A 15,026-nucleotide genomic window follows, 5' to 3' on the forward strand; every position below is an offset into this window, starting at 1 on the left:
ACTGTATTTTTTTTTTTGAGATTTTATTTATTTATTCACAAGAGACACAGAAAGAGAGGCAGAGACACAGGCAGAGGGAGAAACAGGCTCCATGCAAGGAGCCCAATGTGGGACTGGATCTCGAATCCCTCCAGGATCATGCCCTGAGCCAAAGGCAGATGCTCAACCACTGAGTCACCCAGGTGTTCCCTTAAGACTGTATTTTTAAGAAATCTCTACACTCAACCTGGGGCTCAAATGCATGACCCTGAGATAAAAAGTCGCATGCTCCACTAATTGAGCCACCCAGGTGCCCCTGACTATAAGTTTCTTAATCCATACAACTGAAAAAGTGGCATTGCACGAGTCTAAATGCAAGACCTGTGGGAGAACTAGCCTCCCACTCTAACTTCCTGAAGGCTTACAGCAACTTGTAGAGGCCAAAACATTTCTCTGAAGCGGCAGGCATGTGTGAGATTAGCCTAATAATAAGATGAACCAAATTGTAAGAAGTAAAATTAGGCACTCCTGCCCACCCCCCCCCCCAAAGCACTCTGCTCTAGGTACATTCCTCAAAGTACAACAGTAACTTTTTCTGGTTTGGAGCCTTGTAAATAATACTGGTTTCTTGGCTTGTCTGTAGGACTCCCTTCTTCCCATTTTGATGAGTTGTAATTTGTAAAATTTTGAGGAGTAACAGCATTAATGACTATTTTGTTCCTTCCTTAATTTTTTCTCTATTTTTTCACCCAAGCAAAGCAATACAGCTACCTATGCCTTAGGTAGTTTAGTTCATAAAAGTCAGTTTGGAAAACTCACAATTTTTATTCAAGGAGATAATCTTTTTTTAAGCCCTTCTGGAAATGCCATTGGACTAGTTCTATCATTTTGATAGAGATTTACTCATTTGACTACTTGCTGATGTTGAATTGGCCTGCTTTACTTGCCACTTGCTCCCTCATTTAGATAAAAATAAGCTCTGATGCATTTTCCCCCATGGTATGACATTTCTCTCTCAAGAGTCTTTGCAGAACACTTGTCCTGGAAATAATCCATCATCAACTACCTTCTATTTGTGAGCAGTTTTGAATTTCTGGCTCATCACTGTTTTTTTCTGTCTTGGATTTTGAAACATCTGTTCTGGTTTATTTAAGCTCATGGACCAAGGAACCATTACATTACACATCAGCAGAGCGCTTCTTTGAGCACAGGGAAGGATAGCACTTCCCAGGCATCCAGTCATGAGGAGGAAAGCAGCCAGGACCTGGGGAGCCAGTATCTCTCCCTCAGTTTCTGACCCTCTCTGCCCCCAGATCCACAGCTGAGCTCGCCCACTCCTGAATGATGCTCCTGGCAAACCAGGGCCAGATCTGAAAATTCTGGGTTATTTTAGGTTTTCTGGGTCGTTTTTATTTTTTCTCCACCCTTTCGTTTTCCCTTTCCTTGTTGGAACTTAATTTTTTTTTTTTTTAGATATTTATTTATTTGAAAGAGTGAGTGAGCCAGAAAGAGAGCACAAAGTTGGGGGGGGTGGTGCGAGGCAGAGGGAGAGGGAGAGGGAGAAGCAGATTCCCTGCTGAGCTGAGCAGGCCAAAGCCAGGGCTCATCCCAGGACCCTGGGATCGTGACCTGAGTCCAAGGCAGACCCTCCACCGACTGAGCCACCCAGGCGTCCCTGAACTTACTATTCTCTTAATGGAATTAATCTTAAATTTGAAGTTGTTCTTCAGCCCTGTAAATTTCCAGCTTCCAGACAAGGGATGGATAGTAGTAATTCCAGTCCTGTCCCAGGAAATGTTGAATGAGGACCAGTACAAGGGCAATAAGAGGAGTTCGAGGCTGATCGTGATTAATAAGAGGGCTTGAGACACACGGAGTAGGAAATACTTTCTAACCTTTGCCAGAAATGACTTAAGCAGGACAGAAAAACTTCTATTGAGAAACTCTGCTCTAGGCTATTATGCTGTGTAACAGAATATAGAAATCCTACAGAAAATATCACAAACAAAACTACTGTGGTTTACAAAATCAATACACAGACACACACACACACAAGTGTTAAATAACAGAAAGGATTATTCAGTGTTAAGGAAACCTGACCTTTTAATTTACACAATTAGGGAGATCCTTCCAGAAGTAATTAGGCAGGGAAACCACCAGCAACACATTCAAGGAATGTGTTCCCTCCCTTCCTCTCATTTGAACCCACCAGAAAGCTCTCTAAAGCAGACTTAACACATAGGCTCTGCTAACTCAAGAACTGGAACAGGCATGAATTGTACAAATGAAAAAGGAGACCTCATGCCTCACTCCCTCATTTCCTGGCACAGTTATTCCCAGTTTTATTCCTGTTCTGTTTCCAGCTCTACCAACAATATGGATTTATTTCCTCAGGTACCCACTTTGAAATGATCTACTCCACTTTCTGCTTTTGAAGTCATTTATTAGTTTTGTTTTTAGAGGTGGTGACCTTTACTTTATATTTTCATGGATGCGGCATTCAAACAGAACAATACTGATACCTCTCTCTTTCGGTTAATCCACTGTTGTGCCCAAGATTACGTATCCGAGAAACCACCAAGGAGCCAACACCCTTGCAAACACACAAGGGCTTATTTACAAGCTCGAGCTTGGGTCCAAGTATACTCAACACAGCAGTGCAGGGACTTGGACCCCTAGGTGGGTTTCAGCTTAGTTTTTATGGGATGGTCTAGGGGACCTCCAGAAGGGGTGGAGGAATTTCTCAAGTTCTGTTTACATTCTGATGTGGGGCTTTCAAGGGCATTGAGCTCTGTTCTTATTCTAATATGGGGCTTCCTGCCCTTGGCTTGGGCTCTGTTCTCATTCTAATATGGGGCTTTATAGGACTTTAAGCTGTAAACTGTTTTTTTTTTTTTTTTTTTTTTTTCTGTAACGGAAGTAATGTAAATTTCAGCTCTTATTCACAGGGGACAGGGGCCTGGGATGGCTGTACTTGTGCTTATGCTGAACTTAAAGTGGAATGGCCTTAATTTTCTCGGCCTCCACACCACTAAATTCAACTGCCTGAAATCCAATCTGTACTGGATTGGATGATTGGGGTGATTTTGGAAGTCTTGAAGGTTTCTTCCCGTTTGTATTTTACCCATTTTATTTTGTAGGTGAGTTAGCCATCGGGTAATTGTTTTCTGCTCTGCTATCCAACCTGTTATTGCTGTACCGAGAAAAGGCCATTAGTTTATTTGATGAGTTTCTAGCCCCACTTCCTAATATCCTGGTCATGTAAGCTACTCGCACTTAGAACTCCATGTATCTTCATATATGACTCATGAAACAAGACGGCTTTCACAATGCTTGTACTATAGTTCAGAAAAAATGTATCATTCCATGAGGGCCACCTGCATGGCTCAATGCTTGAGCATCTGCCTTTGGCTCAGGTCGTGATCCTGGGGTCCTGGGATCGAGTCCTGCATGGGTCTCCTCTCCCTGTGAGGAGCCTACTTCTCCCTCTGCCTATGTTTCTGCCTCTCTCTCTCTCTGTGTCTCTCATGAATAAATAAATGAAATCTTTTTAAAAAAATGGTATTGCCACTATCTTCATTTGGAAGTTAAAGATGGTTATAAAAGATAATTATGAAAGAAAAAATGCTTGTTTTTCAGTAGGGTGACCTGCATAAAAAATAATTATGAAAGAAAAACTGCTTGTTTTTCAGTAGGGTGGCCTGCACCAGTCTCTCTATGCTCAGCTCGATACCACCACTACTCCCTTCTGAGTCTGGGAACTACATGTTTCCAGAAACGCCTTCCAGATATGAGGCCCAGAGGTGAGGATGTGAATGACTCAGGGTTAACAGGTACCATCGTGTTTTCATGCTGTTCATCTTCTGACTCCTGTCAAAAGCAAGCAGACAGAAAACAGCAGGGGATAGTGACCTTCCAGACATAGGCCGACTGAACCCCAGCCACAGCTTTCATGCCAGACTCGACATCTTTAACAGAGCAAATCAAGACAGAGTGTGGTATCTGGCACGCAGCTTTCCATCTAGCAAATGTGCTATCAAAACCTCTCAGAAAAAAAAAAAAAAAAACCTCAGAAAAAAAAAAAACACCTCAGTAAGGAGCCGCCTGGGTGGCTCCCACTATTTATTTATTTATTTATTTATTTATTTATTTATTTATTTATTTATTTATTTATTTATTTAAGAGAGAGAGTATGTGGGGAGGGGCAGAGAGAGAAGGAGAGAATCCCAAGCAGACCCTGCACTGAGCATGGAGCCAGACATGGGGCTCCATCCCATGACCATGAGATCATGACCTGAGCTGAAATCAAGAATGGGACGCCTAGGTGGCTCAGAGGTTGAGCATCTGCCTTTGGCTCAGGGTGTGGATCTGGGGTCCAGGGATCAAGTCCTGCATCGGCCTCCCTGTGAGGAGCCTGTTTCTCCCTCTGCCTGTGTCTCTGCCTCTCTGTGTCTTTCATGAATAAGTAAATAAAATCTTTAAAATCAATCAATCAATCTTAAAAAAGTCATTTACTCTTCCCTGACAGGCCTACCTCCCTCCTCCCCTTTCACTATCAGGATGGTATTTAATCCTGAAATTTCTGGTCACCTTGGAGAGTTACCCATTTTTCCCCTGGGTATTTCCTATTTGTATATGAAGTGCAGGTGAGTAAACTTCTGTTTTTTCTCTTGTTAACCTTTCTCTTAAAGGGATCTCAGCACAGAACTCAGAAGAAAAATCATTTTATCCTTCCCTATTACAGAATGGGTAAATAAATAATAAAACTTCATCCAGCTATACTCTTAATGATTTGTATACTTTGCTACATGTATATTGCGTGTTACTAAAAATTACATATATCAGGAATCCATTTTTTTCCCAAAATGACGTGAGGGTTTTCTGTTTCTTCTGGCTCCTGTAAAAGATCTGAAATCTTCCTGAGGGGGTGGGTAACATGGCCCCAGTTCTGTTGCTGCCTCCTGCTCCTCCCCATGACTGCATTATCCACTCGTCCTTTCCTCCCTCTGAGGTTCAACCCTCCAGTGAAGCTGTGTGAGGAGGGAGCAGCCAGATCTAGTTCTAAGGTGAACCAGGTACTGTCCCCACCCACCATTCCAGGAGCAGGTGGACTGGAAAACTTTTCAAGTGAACGATGGGCCTTTCTTTTTGCTTCCTCTCTTCACTGCAGAAAACAGAATGTATCTGTCACCAGCCTCAGGGGTGAAAACTCCTCACATTCTCCCCTTAGTTTATAATATGCATCTGATTCTAATAACTGTCTCCTTATTGCTTTGTGGCTTCCTGGTGTGGCTGGGTAATTTCGTAAGATAACTATTCTCATATATCTCTCCCCATGTTTCCAGAAAGGAGCAAGTCATTTTTGTATTTTTATGCCTTGGTGTTTCCTGCAGGGCAGAAAGCAGAAACACTTTTGCCTTTTCTTGTCCGTTGGGAAAGTCCAAGTTCTCCTAAAACTGTGCACTAGATCCTCATTATGGGGAGGGTGAGCTGGGAGTCACAAGACATATGCAGGCCAGAAGGAAATGCAGTCAGCTGGGCCCTGAGCTCACCTTAGGAAAGCAGCAGGCTATGAGGAGGTAGACGCTTGATGGACCCATGGAGCTGCAACCTGGGCACAGAGGGCCCCAGTCGTGGCAAAAATGTGCATTTTTATAAACATTATCTCGGGATCCCTGGGTGGCTCAGCGGTTTGGCGCCTGCCTTTGGCCCAAGGCGTGATCCTGGAGACCTGGGATCGAGTCCCACATAGGGCTCCCTACAGGGAGCCTGCTTCTCCCTCTGCCTGTGTCTCTGCCTCTCTCTCTCTCCCTCTGTGTCTCTAATAAATAAATAAAAATCTTTTAAAATAAAATAAACATTATCTCTTTTTTTTGTCATTAACTCACTCCCAATGGGAGACTCCTGTGCCTGTTCAATGTGATGTCCCTCTGTTAAGCCACCAGAAGTCCTAGAGTGGTTTCTGATCTTTCTCTGTCTGCTCAGTTCTATAGGTAGGAGTCTGGGAGCCCCAGAAGGCAATGATAACTGGGCTAGCAGAGGAACAGGAGATGGAGAGAGGTGGCATTTGGTTGGCTGGTGGTGAATTGTGGAAAAACTGAGAGACCTCTCTGTTGGTGAGAGTGTGGCGAGGGGACTCTCTTCACAGATCATAGCAGAAAGGGGTTGGCCTGCTGCCAGCTCCAGGTGTTCCTTGTTCTTGAGATAAAGATACCGTCTGGGGGTTGACTGTTTCTAACAACAGATGGGGAGCTGAGGGGATCATAATAACTCTTGTCACAGCAACATCTAACATCTAATGACCAGTTATTCTGTGTTGTATATACTCTGCTGTGTCCTTGATATTTGGGAACTTATTTGGGTTACCATGCAATGGCTGCAGGATGGGGATGCTCTTATTATTGACATGGCCAAATATCTTTATTAGGAAAACTTCTAAATGTACACAATATTGCAGACTCCAAGGAATTCTTCAATGTATACAGCTGGTGTCAAGTGGTAATTCATACAGCACATCAGTATATTTTCTTGGCATATTATAAGGAGTAGGGAGGAGGCCAGGATAGTCAGAGAAGGAGGAGCAGAGGGTAGGAGAAGGTCAGGGGCAATGGGTATGAGGAAACTCAGAAGCCTTTGGGACAGGGATCAAAATTTGAATTCTGGCTTTTTGGTTTTTGTTTGTTTGTTCGTTTGTTTTAAGATCTTGTCTTGACAGAGAGAGAGAGAGAGAGAGAGTGCACAAGTGGGAGTGGGGGCCAGAGGAAGAAGCAGGCTCCTTGCTGAGCAGGGAGCATAATGCGGGGCTTGATCCCAGGACCCTGGGATCATGACCTGAGTGGAATGCAGACACTTAGCCAACTGAGCCACCCAGGCGAATTCTATTTTAAATATGATAGGAAACCACAAAAGGATTTATTCAGTTTGGGATCATAGAAGAAGAGGAAGTTGGGGATGAAGGAGGAATTGTGAAGACCGTTTTGGTGTTGTGTAGTTCCAAAACGGAAGGGCTGGCAGGTTGCTTCTCTGTTCAATGAAGTCTAGAGAGGGGACTTTAAGGTGCCCACTGACCTCAAGGACTTAATGTGTGCCCCCTAGGACATGGTGGATTGCTATCTGACTTGCAGCTAGAAAACGTAAAAGCAAGTTTTTGTGTAGGTACTTGTACGGTGGACCACGGGAGAAAAGGCTACACTGAGCACCCTGCAGCCCCAAGTATTTCTAAGCAGAGATGGGAGGGTGGGGTGATCCCTCTAGACCAGACATGTGCCCATGAATAAAAACAGACACATGAGGCCAAGTCCTGGAAGACGCAAATGAGAGGACACTCAGCAGAGTCCAGCACAGCTGGCTGCCTGGGGCTGAGAAAGGACTTGGCCTCTTCCAGAATAAAGATTCATCTGCCCTCACCAAGGAAAGTCCAAGTGAGCTCTCTTGGCCCCTAGAGTGAGGGCAAAACTAGCTATAGAATTTGCACGGCCCAGTGAAAAATAAAAATGTGGTGTCCTCCATTCAAAACCTATTAAGAAGTTCAAAATGATGACAGCAAAACATTAAACCAAGCTCAAAGCCCTTTTAAGTGCAGGTCACACACTCGTGAACCTAGCTTTGGGAACCATCCATAATAGGACATCAATGAACACCTTATTAGATCCTTCACAAGGTGACAGTCATGTAAGAAGTTGTCCTCCCCCATTTTCCAAAGACCAAAGCCACAGGCAACACGTGGAAGGAGGAGGAATAAAGTCAGGTGCAGAGATGGCCATGTTCCCATCACAGCCATGTTTCCAACTTACAGAAGAACCGTGTGGTAGAGGGTAAGTTTTGTTCTTAAATATCATGTTTGTAGTCTTGACACTTTATATAAAACTGGTGGGATTTTTTTTAAAGATTTTTAATATTTATTTATTCATGAGAGACACAAAGAGAAAGAGGCAGAGACACAGGCAGAGGGAGAAGCAGGCTCCCTCTGTGGAGCCCGATGCAGGACTGGATCCCAGGACTCTGGGATCACGGCCCAAGCCAAAGGCAGACGCTCAACCACTGAGCCACCCAGCGGCCCCTACATAAAACTTTTTAAATTATAGCTTGCATTTTATGACCTGAAAGGATCCAGATACATAAAGAGATTCACCTTCAATTTCATCTAGGGCACAGGGAAAAGTAACTCCACAGAATAAATGTATGAGGATTGGGTGGACCAAAAGTATAGAAATTTTACCACCATCCCCACCCTGGACAGCCTTGAACTCTGACATTCAGGCCACTAATCCTCGGGGGATGTCCAGCCTCTTGGGGAGAGGGGTGTTGCTCTTTGGAATTGGCAAATGAGTCTGGGGTAAAGGTGTCCCCAAATTCCAAGATTTACTCTTCAAATTGCCATCCTCTCCTGGAACTTGGTTAGTTATTTCTCATTGACTTATCAGATCTTTGATGCTTGATGTTTTTAAAGTGTTTTTATACCTTGTCCAGCATCTTATGTTGTCTTCAGCAAGAAGGTTGATCTAAATCACCTAGTGTGGGCAGCCCGGGTGGCTCGGCGGTTTAGCGCCACCTTCAGTCCAGGGTGTGATCCTGGAGACCTGGGGTCAAGTCCCGCGTCGGGCTCCCTGCATGGAGCCTGCTTCTCCCTCTGTCTCTGCCTCTCTCTCTCTCTCTCTCTCTCTGTCTCTATGAATAAACAAATTTTAAAAATCTTTTTTTCTTTAATTTTTTTTCTTTTTAAATTTATTTATTCATGATAGTCACACGGAGAGAGAGAGAGAGGCAGAGACACAGGCAGAGGGAGAAGCAGGCTCCAAGCACCGGGAGCCCGATGTGGGATTCGATCCCGGGTCTCCAGGATCGCGCCCTGGGCCAAAGGCAGGCGCCAAACCGCTGCGCCACCCAGGGATCCCCAAATTTTAAAAATCTTAAGAAAAATAAATCACTTAGTGTGCTATTACTATAAGCCAAGATCTGTTATCTGAATTTTAAAATCCTTAAAACTATTAATTTGCCTGTCAAGAGGCTGAGAGTCTAAAACTACTGTGACTGAAAAATGAAAAGCATACAAGAGCGGCAGAAGAGTTTAAACAAATTAAGGGGTGCCTGGGTGGCTCAGTCAGTTGAGTGTCTGCCTCTGGTTCAGGTCATGATCCTGGAGCCCCCAAATCCAACCCAGCATCAGGCTCCCTGCTCAATGGGGAGTCAGCTTCTCCCTCTACCCCTCACCCCTCTCGTGCTCTCTCTCTCACTTGCTCTCTCTCTCTCTCTCAAATAAATAAAATCTTAATAAAATAAAACAACAAATTTCTTAGAACATTACCTATACATTGGCTACTGGTAAAGAGGTAATAAATTAATTCATGAAATTTTTTCTGAAGACTAATACTAATGATTAACATGGATCAAGCACATGTGTAAAATATTGCCTAAATTTTCTTATGCATGTTATCTTATTTTATTCTTGCAACAAACGGTTATATTAGGTGCTAATTTTTACAGCACACTTACAGATAAGAAAATTGAGTGAAGCACAGTGAAGTTAAGCAGCTTGCCCAGGACCACAAAGCTAGTGAAAAACAGAACCAGGACTTGAATCCAAACTAAGTCTAGAGCTCATGTTCTTAAACATAATTCTAGAATGCCTTCATGCAGGGTCAGGACAAGTGTAATTCAGTAACAGAAGCAATTATGGTATATACTTTGTGAGCAAAATTTAAGAAGGTGCCACAGAAAACCTCTGCGATCAAGATCAGTAATATATCAGTGCGATATTTTTTAAATCAAAATTAACACAAAAAAAGATTCATGCTTAAAACCCTTACCTCCATATATACTGTTTGCTTTAGCTGAAAAACTCTTCGGCTCCCAGTGAAGCATTTTGAACAAAACAAAACAAAAAAACTCCAGGAATGAAATTTCAATGGATATCACATTATTAGTGGCCTGGGACTTCCACAGATTGCCCCTCTCCCAGGTCTTCCTGGATGGTCTGCTCCGCGGAGGGAGAGGTTCCTGTCTGAGGTGGCACCTGGGAAGGGGACTGTGTTTTGCAGCTTCTCGCTCTTGGCAGCTTCCTACAGCAGTCACTGGAGGGGGCCTCGGCCCTTCTGCTCTGTTCCTCGACCTTTACCTTTGCAGTGGCCCAAGGAAGCCTCTTTTGGGTGAGGCCTCTTGGGTGGTGCCCTTTACCCGGAGGAAGAACCAGAGGGGCCTTGCCAGTAGTGGGATTACCCTGAGGAAATGATGCCTCCCCACTGGGATACAGGGTAGCCAGGATTTTGGAATAAGGCAGGCCCAAGTTTAAATCCTAGTAGTGTTTTATGACCTTGTGTCATCTGGAAACCTTTATGTATCCAACTTTAATTTCCTTCTCTATAAAATGCACATTGTTCACGTAATCCCTTAACAAATGTGTCCTGAGCAGTGAACCGGGCCGTGTTCTAGGTGTTGGGGACACCACAGTGAACAAACAACAGGCAATAAGCTTCCTGAGGTTTGAGGATATTGTAACCAAGGGGTGGGGTCCTAAAGTTTTAGTATAAATCCCAGCTTTTTCATGTCATGACTGTGAGACCTTGGGCAAATTACTTAACCCCACCTGAGTCTGTGACCTCCTCTTTCAAATGCAGGCAAAATAGTACTGCCCTTCTAGTGGTTGTGAGCATCCAATGAAGTAATGCATGTAAAATGCTCTGGGCAAGGCCAGGAGTATAAGTACTCAAACTTCAATAATGATTATTACTCCTTCCCATGGCCCATGTGGCCCCCCTGCCCCCTCCCCTTGCTCCCTTAGCTCCAGGCTCCCTGGCCTGCTGCCATCCCAGCATGGCCAAACCAGACTTTGGGACTCTGCACTTGCTGTTCCCATTCCCCCTTCCTGGAACTCCCTTTTCATGGCTGGCTTCTTCAGATCTCTCTTGTCCATGTCTTCCTCCACCACGTTAGCTTCCTAGGTCTCCCCTCCTTGCTCTTTCTCCACACTCATGTGACTTCTTAGTGTAGAGGCCGAGAAAAATCAAGGCCATTCCACCTCAAGTTTAGCATTAGCACAAGTACAGCCATCTTAGGCCCCTGTGAATAAGAGCTGAACTTTATAGAAAAAACTGCAGAATGTCCTCAATGTCCTCAGCAGAGAATCCCATATCAGAAAGACAACAGAGCCCACACCTGTGGTATAAAGTCCCATATTAGAATAAGAACAGAGCTCAATGCCCTTGAAAGCCCCACATCAGAATGTAAACAGAACTTGAGAAATTCCTCCACCCCTTCTGAAAATCCCCTAGACCAGCCTATAAAAAAAACCAGCTGTAACCCACTTCAGGGTCCAAGTCCCTGCTCCGCTGTGTCGGGTATACTTGGACCCAAGCTCAAGCTTGTAAATAAACCCTCATGTGTTTGCATCGGTTTCTCGGATTCGCAATCTTGGGCACAACATTTAGCTCCTATTACAATCTGATTTTTTAAATCATTGGTTTGCTTTTGCTTCATTTATTTGTTTTTGGCATTCTCTCCCAGTGGTTGTCAACTCTGTTTCAGTGGGGACTGGAGCTGGCAGGCCTGGACATAGGCCATGTACCCACCACATGCCCTAGAACCCCACTGAGTGTTCAGCCCATGGGTAATGTCTGACCTGGTGCAACACCTTTGAGGTCTATCTCCGAAGTCCCCTTTACTCTACCCCCACATCTTTGCTTATGCTAATCCCATGGCTCTTCTAGAAGTCTTTCCTGACCCTCTGGACTCCCCCATGGTACCCATCCAGGGCTGTCACTGTCTTGGGATGAGTCTGTCTTCCCCATGTACTGTGAGCCCCAGAAGGACAGGACCAAGGATGTCCTGGGCCCTGCTGAGCCCCCAGCACAGGGCAGGATATAGAAAGAGTGGTCAGTGGATAGGTATTAATCCAGCCAAGTGCAAGGTATTGTTGGAATCCATAATGAAAATTTAATGGTAAATTGAAGTGGCAGAGAGGCCAGCTTTGGAGAAATCTTAGACGAAAAAGAGTATTGCACGAGTGGAAACCATCAGAGAAGAGACAGATCAGCAAACATCAGATGACAAAGAGCCTAGAGGCTACAGTGAGGGGTCTGAATGCCAAACTAAGGCCCTGGGGATCCCGGACAGGTATAAGCAGGAGAGAAACTGGTTCATATTGGTACTTCAGAAGATCCCACTGCCTGCCTTACTGGGGAGAGAAGGGAGGCACTGTTTGTTCCCAGATGAGTGATGAGTAATTAAGGGGCCTAGATGAGCTGGAAGAGCAGGCTGAAGGATAGTGATACTCCAGAGTGAAGAGGATGGGGTACCTGTCTTCAGAGTAGCCAGGCCTGATTAGACTCTTTGACTATGCCCCTATCACCTGCATAACAGTAGGCACGCATCTTTACCTCCTTTTCCTCCTCTGTAAAATGAAGTTAATAATAGCCTCTCTTTCCAGGATTTTAAGGATTAAAATTAAAAAGATACTAAACCCTTTGGCACACTCTAGATACCTGACAGCTCGTGGTTTTTTTTTTGTTTTGTTTTTTGTTTTGTTTTGTTTTGTTTTGTTTTATTTATTTATGATAGTCACAGAGAGAGAGAGTGAGAGAGGCAGAGGGAGATCCCTGGGTGGCGCAGCGGTTTAGCGCCTGCCTTTGGCCCAGGGCGCGATCCTGGAGACCCGGGATCAAATCCCACATCGGGCTCCCGGTGCATGGAGCCTGCTTCTCCCTCTGCCTGTGTCTCTGCCTCTCTCTCTCTCTCTCTCTATCATAAATAAATAAAAATTAAGAAAAAAGAATCTTAAAAAAAAAAAAGAGAGAGAGAGAGGCAGAGACACAGGCAGAGAGAGAAGCAGAAGCAGGCTCCATGCACCAGGAGCCCAACGTGGGAGTCGATCCCGGGTCTCCAGGATCGCACCCTGGGCCAAAGGCAGGCGCTAAACCGCTGCGCCACCCAGGGATCCCACAGCTTGTGTTTTTATGAATGGGCCTAACGTTTACCATCAGGACCCAGACACATATCAGTTTCTCTGAAGGCAGCTGCTCCTTACTGGTCAACGCTCAAGGCAGCCCTGCACTGCACCCAATGCCCGCCAGGGGTAGCTCTGGTCCCATTCTCCTGGAGTCTCGGGCTCACCTTATGCTAAAGGATGTGTTCCTTCCCCACATCATCAGTGAGGTGGGCATAGATCCTGGAACCTCGAGACTGGGATGGGAATTTTTATTCAATTGGCTCCAGGCGATTCAGGGTACCCACGCTGGAAATGCATGCACATGCAGACACAATTGTCCGACTCGTGGGTTCTGGTGTCTAGAACACTGCAGGCAGGTCTTCCTTCTCAACACATGCATGATAGTATTAACATCTAACCTATACCCTGTGGAGAATTGAATTCGAGGAGGATAATGGAAGAGACGAAGACCACCCACTCTGAGAGGGAAGTACCCCCAGATCAGCTACAGATTGTGGCCTCTGTGACACTGGCCATAGGGAAGCAAGAGGGATTCAGTTGTCATGTCCTCCACAATACCTAAGCAGCATCCCACCCCCCTCTCCAGCCAAGGCTGCTCCTCCTTGGGCAAATCCAGACTGAGGAGGGTGTCTCCATTAAAAGAGATCTCCCAAGAATCTTTCCTCATTTGCACTCTAAGCACAAGCTCATCTGTGACAAACCCTCCCATTGGGGAAGGGGACAGTGAGCAACCTTCATCTTAACTTTAAAGTAATTTTGGGGGATGCCTGGGTGGCTCAGTGGTTGAGCGTCTGCCTTTGGCTCAGGGCGTGATCCTGGAGTCCCAGGATCAAGTCCCACATCAGGCTCTTTGCATGGAGCCTGCTTCTTCCTCGCCTGTGTCTCTGCCTCTCTCTCTTTCATAAATAAATAAAACCTTTAAAAAAATAAAAATTAAAAAAAAATAAAGTAATTCTGGAAACCTAAGGCTGGGGCAGCATCGCTTGAAATAGACCGGGGATGAAGTTTAGATGGTGCCACAGGGAGTCAGAATTTGTCCCCACATCTCCTGTGTGGCTAGCACAACATGAGGTGAGCGCTCATCAGGGACAATGGAGGAGACAGAGCTGCTGTGGCCCAAGCAGCAGGACAGTAGGGCCCCAGCCTGGAGTTCTCTGGGAGCCACAGCCCACCTAGTCCCCTCTGGACTCACATGGGGCTCCACGTGAGCAGAGGGGAATGAGAATGCAGAGAGCAAATGAGAGAGCCAGTGGGAGAAGAGAGGGGATGAGGTAGGGCTGACAGGGCAGCCAGAGGTCTCTCTCAAGGAGCCCACCCTGAGGCAGGGAAGGGTCAAGGAAAGGTTAAGAGAGGACCCAGGATGGAATCAAGTCCTCTGGCTAGAGAGATAGTACGCACAGCACTCTTGGGGGAAACGGGTTTAGGATTCTAGGGAATGTGGTGATTTCCTGGGGAGGAGGAACAGGAGGAGAAGTCTGAGGCAGCTTGGATGCAGTCAGCCCAGAAAGGGGGCTGAGCTGACACGTTAGTTATGCATATGACTGACCTTAAAATTTAGAGGATTAGGGTACTCATGGCTGGCCCAGGTGGAAGAGCAGAAGAGTGTGAGACTCTTGATCTCCGGGGTCATGGGTTCAAGCCCCACACTGGGTGTAGAGATCACTAAAAAAATAAACTTAAAACATTTAGATACAGGGGATCCCTAGGTGGCTCAGTGGTTTAGCACCTGCCTTTGGCCCAGGGTGTGATCATGGAATCCCCGGATCGAGTCCCACATCCGGCTCCTTGCATGGAGCCTGCTTCTCCCTCTGCCTGTGTCTCTGCCTGCCTCTCTCTCTCTCTGTCTCTCTCTCATGAATAAATAAATAAAATCTTTAAAATAGTGATCTGATCTGAAGGGGCACCTGCACCCCAATGTTCATAGCAGCAATGTCCACAAGCCAAACTGAAAAGAGCCTAGATGTTCATCGACAGCTGAATGGATAAAGATGTGGTATATATACAATGGAATACTACTCATCCATTAAAAAATAAATCTTGCCATTTGCAATGATGTGGATGGAACTAGATTTATTATGCTAAGGGAAATAAGGCAATCAGAAAAAGA

The 15,026-nt window shown here is 45.3% G+C and overlaps 1 long non-coding RNA gene across 2 annotated transcripts in view; it reads right to left on the reverse strand.

Annotated features, from left to right (window-relative positions):
* LOC140603639 (uncharacterized) overlaps positions 1 to 15,026 on the reverse strand; it is a 49,880-nt gene that overhangs the window by 11,451 nt on the left and 23,403 nt on the right. The gene's annotated exons all lie outside the window — the stretch shown is intronic.

Source organism: Canis lupus, chromosome 1 (assembly GCF_048164855.1).
Source record: "Canis lupus baileyi chromosome 1, mCanLup2.hap1, whole genome shotgun sequence".
Taxonomy (NCBI): Eukaryota; Metazoa; Chordata; class Mammalia; order Carnivora; family Canidae; genus Canis; species Canis lupus.